Raw genomic sequence first — 12214 nt, forward strand, 5'->3', positions numbered from 1 at the left:
CAGACTGTTTTTGACTTTGCCATCCCACTCAAATTTAAAACTATGTACTTGGGCCTCAACACTCCTGCCATGGACAAAATAAATGGATACCCTTGGAACATACTTTTGGCTGTAGAGAAAAAGGCCATCACAAAGAAATGCTCGACACCAACCACGCCAACGATCAAAGACTTGACTGACATAGTAACAGACATTAGACATTGGATGAATGGAAAACAGTGACATTCAGGCTTAATTTTGATAAGCACTAATTTGATCGACTTTGGACCAAGTAGGACCCCTATTTTCATTTAAATGTGATTTTGTATTTATTTTATGTTTAGTGCTATTTATGTTCTTTTTATTTCGATTTTTGCTCTCTGGTCGTGTCCTGTATTGTTTTATGTTTAATCGAAAGAAAAGAAAAAAGGACACACAGAACTAGTTCATTTTCTCGCTACGTTATGCCACACGTTTCCCTCCCTTGCCTAATACATCGGTAAAGTAGCAGAAATAGCTCAGTTGGGAGAGCGTTAGACTGAAGATCTAAAGGTCCCTGGTTCAATCCCGGGTTTCGTCAGGTGTACCTGAATGTTAGTCTATGCTCAAAAATACAATGAATAGGAATGCTGGGTCTATTGGATATTTTGCGAGATCAGGACATAAATGGCCTGGAAAGGATCTATAAAACATAAACAGCATGCTTTCGTTGGAACATTGTTAGCATGAACATGTTTGGTAACATGTTTGGTTTTGCTGAATGTTGTACCCAAGACCTTCTGCGTGTAGGGCAGATGTGATGACCACCACGCAATGAAACCATGAAGCAGAAGTTTGCCTACTTCAATGCTGCTCTCTTTGATATAGCCCAATGATCAAATGTCATACTTATTTTCAAAACAGGACATCCTGTAGAAAGGTGTTGTTCAACGGTATAGCGGTTAGCGCTCTGAATCCAGAGTTTTTCTTCATTTCTAATTGCAATTAGAGGGGTAACCCTTTTATGGGTGTGTCAAGATTCTAGCCTCTCTGGCGCAATTGGCTAGCGCGTTCTGCTGGTAGGCGAAAGTTTGGTGGTTCGAGCCCACCCAGGGACGACTGCTCACCTTGCCAGAGCAAGCAAGAAATTCAATCCCACAAGTAACCACTGTATGTAATTATGTAAGGAAACCAGGAAATCATTACGTCGCTGGGGCTTCCTTGGTCAAAGGGCCTGTTTAGTAAAAAGGAAATGCCTACTCTTTTGTCTATGAAAAATATTTACAAGGACAGTAAAGCCCACAAGAAGAGCCCTCAAACCCATACCTTTCTCCCTCAAGTTTACTGCTGCTACACTTTGCATTAAGAGAGGGAAAAGTATTGCTGCACATCAAGATTGTTTGCACTGTTTGCACTCCTTGTTTCTAATTTTTTGGGCAAGGGATGATTGATGTAAAGACTTCTAGCTTTGGATCACCGTTATCCTTCCAAGGAGGAGTCTGCGGTTCCATGGTGTAATGGTTAGCACACTTTGAATCCAGCGATCCGAGTTCAAACTCAGTGGAACCTTGAGTGCCCCGAGAGTAGCGTTACTCTTTTGAAAAAGTGCAGAAACATGAAGAATCTTTGGGTAAAATCTGTGCTTACGCCCTGAAAGGAGCTAACCAAAGCATACAAACTAAACAAAGCTGTTAAAATCTGGAGCTGGTTTTCTCATGACCAAGCTTATGATTCAACGCCTGGATTACAAAAGGCGTAAACGTTTCACCGCATTGCAAAAGAAACTCAAATGAAAAGTATTGACGTGTTGAAGGAATCCTTTGACTTGGAGAGACAGGACTTTTATAGGACTTATTATAAGCAAGAAATGAAACAAAGAAATGACCACTATAATCCTCTGACAGTAATCTTCGTTGAAGCCAATCAATCAGAACTTGCGAGGGGAATCATTTCTAAATGATCTCAATGCATTGGTAATCTGGACAACGTTCTGCTAAGTATATTCTAAACCAATGGGAACGAGAAGTTAACCTGGTTTTGTCTGACCAAGAGTGTGGAAATGTAGGAACAGCCCTGAGGAAGACCACATAATCACATGCCTGAAGCGGAAAAATATGTTTTTTTTCACCACACCATGTCAAAGTGCCCATTATTCACAAGGAAATGCTAACTGCTGGAGAACCCAGCAGGCAAACCACTATCAGGTGTTTTGGGGCTGTGCTGTTGCTCAAAAATAATGGACTGAAATTCACAGGGCACTGCAGACTGTTTTTGACTTTGCCATCCCACTCAAATTTAAAACTATGTACTTGGGCCTCAACACTCCTGCCATGGACACAATAAATGGATACCCTTGGAACATATTTTTGGCTGTAGAGAAAAAGGCCATCACAAAGAAATGCTCGACACCAACCACGCCAACGATCAAAGACTTGACTGACATAGTAACAGACATTAGACATTGGATGAATGGAAAACAGTGACATTCAGGCTTAATTTGGATAAGCACTAATTTGATCGACTTTGGACCAAGTAGGACCCCTATTTTCATTTAAATGTGATTTTGTTTTTATTTTATGTTTAGTGCCATTTATGTTCTTTTTATTTCGATTTTTGCTCCCTGGTCGTGTCCTGTATTGTTTTATGTTTAATCGAAAGAAAAGAAAAAAGGACACACAGAACTAGTTGATTTTCTCGCTACGTTATGCCACACGTTTCCCTCCCTTGCCTAATTTGTCTATAAAGTAGCCGAAATAGCTCAGTTGGGAGAGCGTTAGACTGAAGATCTAAAAGTCCCTGGGTCAATCCCGGGTTTCGGCAGGTGTACCTGAACGTTAGTCGTTGTTCAACAATACAATGAATAGCAATGGTGGGTCTATTGGATCTTTTGCGAGATCAGGACATAAATGGCCTGGAAAGGATCTATAAAACATAAACAGCATGCTTTCGTTGGAACATTGTTAGCATGAACATGTTTGGTAACATGTTTGGTTTTGCTGAATGTTGTACCCAAGACCTTCTGCGTGTAGGGCAGATGTGATGACCACCACACAATGAAACCATGAAGCAGAAGTTTGCCTACTTCAATGCTGCTCTCTTTGATATAGCCCAATGATCAAATGTCATACTTATTTTCAAAACAGGACATCCTGTAGAAAGGTGTGGTTCAACGGTATAGCGGTTAGCGCTCTGAATCCAGAGTTTTTCTTCATTTCTAATTGCAATTAGAGGGGTAACCCTTTTATGGGTATGTCAAGATTCTCGCCTCTGTGGCGCAATCGGCTAGTGCGTTCTGCTGATAGGCGAAAGGTTGGTGGTTCGAGCCCACCAAGGGTTGACTGCTCACCTTGCCAGAGCAAGCAAGAGATACAATCTCAGAAGTAACCACTGTATGTAATTATGTAAGGAAACCAGGAAATCATTACGGCGCTGGGGCTTCCTTGGTCAAAGAGCCTGTTTAGTAAAAAGGAAATGCCTACTCTTTTGTCTATGAAAAAGATTTACAAGGACAGTAAAGCCTACAAGGACAGTAAAGCCCACAAGAAGAGCCCTCAAACCCATACCTTTCTCCCTCAAGTTTACTGCTGCTACACTTTGCATTAAGAGAGGGAAAAGTATTGCTGCACATCAAGATTGTTTGCACTGTTTGCACTCCTTGTTTCTAATTTTTTGGGCAAGGGATGATTGATGTAAAGACTTGTAGCTTTGGATCACCGTTATCCTTCCAAGGAGCAGTCTGCGGTTCCATGGTGTAATGGTTAGCACACTTTGAATCCAGCGATCCGAGTTCAAATCTCAGTGGAACCTTGAGTGCCCCGAGAGCAGCGCTACTCTTTTGAAAAAGTGCAGAAACATGAAGAATCTTTGGGTAAAATCTGTGCTTACGCCCTGAAAGGAGCTAACCAAAGCATACAAACTAAACAAAGCTGTTAAAATCTGGAGCTGGTTTTCTCATGACCAAGCTTATGATTCAACGCCTGGATTACAAAAGGCGTAAACGTTTCACCGCATTGCAAAAGAAACTCAAATGAAAAGCATTGACGTGTTGAAGGAATCCTTTGACTTGGAGAGACAGGACTTTTATAGGACTTATTATAAGCAAGAAATGAAACAAAGAAATGACCACTATAATCCTCTGACAGTAATCTTCGTTGAAGCCAATCAATCAGAACTTGCGAGGGGAATCATTTCTAAATGATCTCAATGCATTGGTAATCCGGACAACGTTCTGCTAAGTATATTCTAAACCAATAGGAACGAGAAGTGAACCTGGTTTTGTCTGACCAAGAGTGTGGAAATGTAGGAACAGCCCTGAGGAAGACCACAAAATCACATGCCTGAAGGGGAAAAATATGTTTTTTTCACCACACCATGTCAAAGTGCCCATTATTCACAAGGAAATGCTAACTGCTGGAGAACCCAGCAGGCAAACCACTATCAGGTGTTTTGGGGCTGTGCTGTTGCTCAAAAATAATGGACTGAAATTCACAGGGCACTGCAGACTGTTTTTGACTTTGCCATCCCACTCAAATTTAAAACTATGTACTTGGGCCTCAACACTCCTGCCACGGACACAATAAATGGATACCCTTGGAACATACTTTTGGCTGTAGAGAAAAAGGCCATCACAAAGAAATGCTCGACACCAACCACGCCAACGATCAAAGACTTGACTGACATAGTAACAGACATTAGACATTGGATGAATGGAAAACAGTGACATTCAGGCTTAATTTGGATAAGCACTAATTTGATCGACTTTGGACCAAGTAGGACCCCTATTTTCATTTAAATGTGATTTTGTTTTTATTTTATGTTTAGTGCCATTTATGTTCTTTTTATTTCGATTTTTGCTCCCTGGTCGTGTCCTGTATTGTCTTATGTTTAATCGAAAGAAAAGAAAAAAGGACACACAGAACTAGTTCATTTTCTCGCTACGTTATGCCACACGTTTCGCTCCCTTGCCTAATTTGTCAATAAAGTAGCCGAAATAGCTCAGTTGGGAGAGCGTTAGACTGAAGATCTAAAGGTCCCTGGTTCAATCCCGGGTTTCGGCAGGTGTACCTGAATGTTAGTCTTTGCTCAAAAATACAATGAATAGGAATGCTGGGTCTTTTGGATATTTTGCGAGATCAGGACATAAATGGCCTGGAAAGGATCTATAAAACATAAACAGCATGCTTTCGTTGGAACATTGTTAGCATGAACATGTTTGGTAACATGTTTGGTTTTGCTGAATGTTGTACCCAAGACCTTCTGCGTGTAGGGCAGATGTGATGACCACCACACAATGAAACCATGAAGCAGAAGTTTGCCTACTTCAATGCTGCTCTCTTTGATATAGCCCAATGATCAAATGTCATACTTATTTTCAAAACAGGACATCCTGTAGAAAGGTGTGGTTCAACGGTATAGCGGTTAGCGCTCTGAATCCAGAGTTTTTCTTCATTTCTAATTGCAATTAGAGGTGTAACCCTTTTATGGGTATGTCAAGATTCTCGCCTCTGTGGCGCAATCGGCTAGCGCATTCTGCTGGTAGGCGAAAGTTTGGTGGTTCGAGCCCACCCAGGGACGACTGCTCACCTTGCCAGAGCAAGCAAGAAATTCAATCCCAGAAGTAACCACTGTATGTAATTATGTAAGGAAATCATTACGGCGCTGGGGCTTCCTTGGTCAAAGGGCCTGTTTAGTAAAAAGGAAATGCCTACTCTTTTGTCTATGAAAAATATTTACAAGGACAGTAAAGCCCACAAGAAGAGCCCTCAAACCCATACCTTTCTCCCTCAAGTTTACTGCTGCTACACTTTGCATTAAGAGAGGGAAAAGTATTGCTGCACATCAAGATTGTTTGCACTGTTTGTACTCCTTGTTTCTCATTTTTTGGGCAAGGGATGATTGATGTAAAGACTTGTAGCTTTGGATCACCGTTATCCTTCCAAGGAGAAGTCTGCGGTTCCATGGTGTAATGGTTAGCACACTTTGAATCCAGCGATCCGAGTTCAAATCTCAGTGGAACCTTGAGTGCCCCGAGAGCAGCGTTACTCTTTTGAAAAAGTGCAGAAACATGAAGAATCTTTGGGTAAAATCTGTGCTTACGCCCTGAAAGGAGCTAACCAAAGCATACAAACTAAACAAAGCTGTTAAAATCTGGAGCTGGTTTTCTCATGACCAAGCTTATGATTCAACGCCTGGATTACAAAAGGCGTAAACGTTTCACCGCATTGCAAAAGAAACTCAAATGAAAAGCATTGACGTGTTGAAGGAATCCTTTGACTTGGAGAGACAGGACTTTTATAGGACTTATTATAAGCAAGAAATGAAACAAAGAAATGACCACTATAATCCTCTGACAGTAATCTTCGTTGAAGCCAATCAATCAGAACTTGCGAGGGGAATCATTTCTAAATGATCTCAATGCATTGGTAATCTGGACAACGTTCTGCTAAGTATATTCTAAACCAATAGGAACGAGAAGTGAACCTGGTTTTGTCTGACCAGTTTGTTAGCCTAGCTACAGTGCTGAAAAGGAATTTAGTGTTACTTTTGTTGACTTCTATTAGATTTGAATAATATCTGGTTTGGGCCTTACGCAGAGCCTGCTTATAGGACAGCAGGCAACTTTTCCATGCTTTTAGGGATTCTTCGGTGTGAGAGCGACGAAATAATCCCTCTAACTTTCTAACTCTTTGTTTATGTGAACGCAGTTCTTGGTTGTACCATGGGGAGGCGCTTTGGCCTAATGACCTTCTGTTTTAACGGCGCGACAACGTCAAGAGCAGACTTCAGAGAATTCATGGTCAAGTCGACAAATTGATCACTTAAACTGGGACTAAAGCTGTTCTCAGCAGGATCACATGACATGTCACTGAATATTGGCTCTATTATTTCTTTGAATTTTGAGATAGATTTTTCAGATATTGTCCTTTTCATTATAACTTTATTTTGTGGGACTGGATGATCTTTAAGAATAAACTGAAAGGTAATTAGGAAATGATCTGACAATATAGGGTTTTGAGGGAGGACAATGAGGTCACTAATCCAGAGTATTCTTGTGAGTGTGAGTCGGTTTATTTACATTCTGAGTGAAACCAATGCTGTCTAACAAGGCGCTGAAGGCATTACTGAGAGCGTCATCACTCATGTTCACGTGGATATTAAAGTCTCCAGCTATAACTATTTTATCCCAGGCTAACACTAAGTTTGATATAAAGTCAGAAAACTCTGTTAAAAACTCTGAGTAGGGACCAGGAGGTCGGTAGATAACTATGAACAAAACTCCTTTTTGGTTTCTCATATTTGGACATGTGATCGACAGCATAAGGCTTTCAAATGAGTGAAATGCATTGTTAGTTTTAGGGCTCATGAGTAGGCTTGAGTGTGAGATCACTGCCACACCACCACCTCGGCCTGTGCTCCTGGCAGTCTGAAAGTTAACATGGGTGGGTGGGGTGGACTCATTTAGTCTGACGTAGTCGTCTTGTTGAAGCCACGTTTCAGTTAGAGCTAGAAGATCTATGTTATAGTCACTAATTAATTCATTAACTAAGAGCGATTTGGAGGAAATTGCTCGAATGTTTAGCAGTCCATATTTTACGTGTTTATTCATTTGTATATTTGTGTCATTTGTGATTGTTATTTTCCTTAAGTTATTTGGTCTGACGCCTGAAATATTTTTTCTGAGATGTGACTTTTTGGCATTATTTGTACGAGGAACACGAGGGACACACACAGTCTCTATCTGTCTTGAATCTGAACACTTCACATGTAACAGAACAGGCGAGAGTTCAGCGACAGAGGAGCGTCTTAAACTGCTGCTCTGCGCCCGGGGCTCATCCCTAGATGGTCACTTAACACGACTAAGAGTATCGGTCAAATTCCGAACTAATAGGGATGTACCCTCCGAAGTCGGATGGATGCCATCCCTGCGTATGAGCCCAGGCTTTCCCCAAAACGCACTGCAGTTATCAATAAAGACAACGTTGTTTTGAGGGCACCATCTGGATAACCAGTTGTTGAATGCTGAGAGACGGCTGTACAATTCAGCATTGATCCAATTGGGCAGGGGACCAGAAAATATTACAGTGTCTGACATCGACTTTGCTAGGTCACACACCGCGGCTACTTGAACTTTGAGCACCTCTTTAAACCTTGTTGAAAGAATTAGAGGACTGAATGAAAGATAGGTACGCTGTAGCTATTGAACACAATATGAGCTCAACAGATGAAGCTTTTATTTCAGTAAGCAAGAGGGGCACAGTAAAGTCATGGAGCTTTAAAGCACCAACAGCATGCTCAAAGTCAATGAGAGTTTGCACGAAACACACAGCTGGTTTCACTGGGGATCGAACCCAGGACCTTCTGCGTGTAAAGCAGATGTGATGACCTCTACACAATAAAACCACAGAGCATGTGCCTGCATCCTACATGGCTGCTCTCTTTGATTTGCCGTGTTGAGTAAATTGGCTGTTTCTTGGAACAAACTTGGAGCAAAGCCTAAACGATACAAAGATAACGTGAAGTCACCTAAAATACAGCTCACAAACAGATTTTTACCACTTTCAGAGATGGAATCAAATGAAAAAAGGAAAGATGACGTGGCCAAAATACAGCGAGGAGGATCTGTGCCAGGAGCCAAGGTCACGCAGATTGTTTTGGTTGGAGACGGCGCGATAAGTCACGTGACGCATGAAAAGATAAACACACATTCTTTTCCAAGCGCCACTGTTTCTGAGATAACGTCACTCCTTCCAAATATTATGGCTAAGCATGGAGGAGCTAAACAGCTGATTGTGCACGTGGGTGCAGTGGACATGCGGCGGGAACAGACTGAAGTTTTGAAAAAAGACTTCTTGAAGTTATTCGACGTGCTTGATGAAATGGAAATCAAAACATTCATAAGTGGGCCTATTCCAAACATCGACAGGAGGATAAACAAGTTTAGCCGGCTTCTTCAGCTGAACACATGGCTGTCCAAAGAGTGTGCCCCGAGAGGACTACACTACATTGAGAACTTCTATCTTTTCTGGAAACGAGAGGACCTGTTTAAGAGAAATGGCCCCCACCTATGCAGAGATGGAGTGAGGGTGCTGACAGAGAACCTGCTCCACGCTCTGAGGCATTGGACTGGGCCTGGACAGGGTCCTGAGCAGATAGTTAGAGAAGAGAGGAATGAGAGAAGAATTCCTGCTCCATCAGCCAGAGACCGAGCCAATGTTTCAACATCAAAAGCACCACAACCTCAGCCTCCACCAAAGGATTCATCAGCAGCTGCTCCACCACCAGCAGCAAAGGATTCAGCTCCAGCTGCTCCACATTCACCTCCACCGCCTCCAGAAAAGGAACAATTTTCAAAGGCCTTGGACCCATCTGTGACAAGCCCAACAACATCCCTGTCAACGCCCCTGCCTTCACACCAGCCCTGGGTTCCCCCTGCAACATCTACTCCCACTAAAGATTCATCATTCTCCTTCTCATCTCCACTCTCACCCATGGGCCTTCCCAGCCATTTTGAAAGTCTGATCAAATCAGGCATTAAGATGGCTCCACTCACGCCCAATATAGCAAGGGCTATGTCAAAACTTATCAACTCTTCCCTGCACAAGCCGACTACACCAACAAAAGCCCCACCTCCCATCCCCCTCGCCTCTCACCTGGTCCCAAACTCTCCTTGGCTACAAAAGCCCCACCACCCATCCAACCTCGCCTTTCACCTGGTATCTCCCATAGCTAGGATGCACTGGGTCTCAGCGTTGCCGGGACTTATTGTCACATTAAAAAGCAAACCAACCCAGGGCCCTATGTAAAAAGAGCCCCCCCTAGTGCTATTTCTGTAGTCACATCATCACACAGATGGAAAAACAAAATGCGAGTCAGGCCCAATCTGAGAAATGTGATTCATATTCCCTGTGAAAAGATAAAGCCCAGTCCCACTGAAACTAGTCTGAAACTTGCTGTGCTAAATGTCAGATCCTTATGTAACAAATCTCTCTTAATTAATAATTTTATTTCTTCTTATAATCTTGATTTTATGTTTTTAACTGAAACATGGCTTGACAAAAACACAGGAAATGTAGTTCTGATAGAATCTGCTCCACCCAACTTTAAGTTTGAATCTGAAACACGAGAAAACAAAAAGGGGGTGGAGTCTGTGCTGTCTTTAGAGATGAAATAATTACCCGCAGGTTGTCTTTTAGGGTGTTTTCATCATTTGAGTATGTATCCTTTAAAATGGAGCTAAAACGGTCTCCATCCATTCTCTTCATTGTTTTATACAAGCCTCCCCAGCACTGCCAAAGTTTTATTGATGATTTTACTGAGATGCTTTCAGTCGTATGCACAGACTTTGATGGTTCGGTCATTACAGGTGATTTCAATGTGCATGTTGATAATATTTGTGACAGAAACGCTAAAGAGCTTGATGCTGTCCTTGAAACCTTCAGTCTTACTCAGCATGTGAGAGGCCCCACCCACAGCAAAGGACACACTCTAGATCTCATATTTACAAAGGGGGTAAATATTTCAAATGATAATGTGATCAATGTTGCTCTGTCTGATCATTTCTGTGTCTTCTTTGACCTGTCTGTTTCTCCCAAACCACCGGTTGGTCCTGCAGTTGTTCAGAGGAGACACATACGTGATGGCACAGGTGCACTGTTTATGGAAATGATAAACTAAATAAATCATTGAATAATTAAATACATAATTAATAACAAATTAAATTCAAATTAAATAATATTTGTTGATCTTGTGTTCTTGTTTTTCCTTCATTATTTTTTTTTTTTTTTTCCCTTCTTCTTCTTTCTTCTTCTTTCTTCTTTCTTCTTCGACAGGTCGCTGCCCCTTCCCTCAAAGCCTGCGAAGTACGGAATCAAGCTGTGGGTCGCGTGCGACTCGCTGTCCAGTTACGCCTGGAAGATGCAGGTTTACACCGGGAAATCCGATAAGCGCGCGCCTCCGGAGAAGAGCCTGGCCACGCGGGTCATGCTCGATCTCTCCGAGGCACTGGGACTGGGGGTCGGGGGGGGCCGCAACGTCACGTGCGACAACTTCTTCACCTCGTACGAGCTCGCCCGAAGGCTATTCTTCGAGAGGGACGGCCTCACCCTGCTGGGGACGCTGCGCGCCAACAGGAGCGAGATCCCGCGGGAACTGGTCGACACGAAGCGCAGGGCGGTCGCGTCCTCCGTCTTCGCGTTCACGTTGGGCGAGACCGCGCCGGGGACCTCTTCCACGGCTACGGCGACAAACGGAGTCCCCTCGGTCCTACCTGGCGAAGAAGAGCAAGAACGTGCTGATCCTCACCACGGTGCCGCGCCAACTACGGAGACGGCGATCCTCCGAGCAAACCGGCGGCCGTGTTGCATTACAATCGCACCAAGGGAGGCGTGGACAACCTGGACAAGGTGACGGGTACCTACAGCTGCAGGAGGAAAACCTGCCGCTGGCCCCTCGTCCTGTTCCACAACATGATCGACGTGTCCGCGTACAACGCTTTCGTCCTGTGGCGGGAGCTGAACCCGACGTGGATGGTCGGCAAACGCCACAGACGCAGGCTGTTCATGGAGCAGCTGGGGAGCGCGCTCGTCGCGGGAGGGGGGAGGAGGACCCGCGCCCCGGCGTCATCGGGGACATCTCGGAAGAGGGAAGAAGAGAGGGGAGAGGGGAGAGGAGAGGGGAGAGAGGGGGGGGAGAGGAAGAAGAGAACCCGCGTGCGGCTGTACCCGCGAAGAAGAAGAGGTGCCGAATATGCCCCAGGAGCAAGGACACTAAAACGACGAACGTGTGCCGAGGGTGCCTCGTACACGTGTGTGGCAAGTGCGCCCTCAGCTACTGCCCGCGCTGCGCTCGGACCTAAGTATCTGTCGACCTTACGATCGCTGCCGTTGCCGCCCTTGCCTTGCTATGGTGTCAATTTTTATTTTATTTTAAATAATGATGAAAAAAATAATAATAATAAATATAACAATTGTGTCCTTATGATGAAGAAGTAGAGAGAAAAAGAGAGAGAGAGAGAGTAAAGCGAGACCCCTCCTCCGTCCACGGGGGGGTCAGCGATACAAAGCCTCCATCTACGGGGGGTCCCTCGTCGATGGGGGGTCTGTGATACACCCCCACCCACCCTTGTCCATGGGCCGTGGGGGGGGTCTCTGATTCTGTGACTCTGGTGGGTCTCGAACTCACAGCCTTTGAATGCCTTTGCAACTTTTGCCTGATTCCCCTTTTTCACAAAAGCAAAACAGTCATCCGAAAACGGTCT

At 43.9% G+C, this 12214-nt stretch overlaps 4 non-coding genes across 4 annotated transcripts; 3 read left to right on the top strand and 1 right to left on the bottom strand.

Moving 5' to 3' along the window:
- The first annotated feature begins 485 nt into the window (after positions 1-485).
- On the top strand, positions 486-559 carry trnaf-gaa (transfer RNA phenylalanine (anticodon GAA)). Its single transcript has one exon. It is a non-coding gene; the product is annotated as a tRNA-Phe (tRNA).
- Positions 560-2705: 2146 nt separating this feature from the next.
- trnaf-gaa (transfer RNA phenylalanine (anticodon GAA)) lies at positions 2706-2778 on the top strand. Its single transcript has one exon. It is a non-coding gene; the product is annotated as a tRNA-Phe (tRNA).
- Positions 2779-4942: 2164 nt separating this feature from the next.
- Positions 4943-5015, top strand: trnaf-gaa (transfer RNA phenylalanine (anticodon GAA)). The gene has a single exon. It is a non-coding gene; the product is annotated as a tRNA-Phe (tRNA).
- A 3270-nt stretch (positions 5016-8285) lies between these two features.
- trnav-uac (transfer RNA valine (anticodon UAC)) lies at positions 8286-8358 on the bottom strand. Its single transcript has one exon. It is a non-coding gene; the product is annotated as a tRNA-Val (tRNA).
- Between the last annotated feature and the right edge of the window lie 3856 nt (positions 8359-12214).

This window comes from Eucyclogobius newberryi, unplaced genomic scaffold, assembly GCF_026437365.1.
Source record: "Eucyclogobius newberryi isolate DKJ021-1_F unplaced genomic scaffold, fEucNew1.0.hap1 SCAF_103, whole genome shotgun sequence".
Lineage (NCBI taxonomy): Eukaryota > Metazoa > Chordata > Actinopteri > Gobiiformes > Gobiidae > Eucyclogobius > Eucyclogobius newberryi.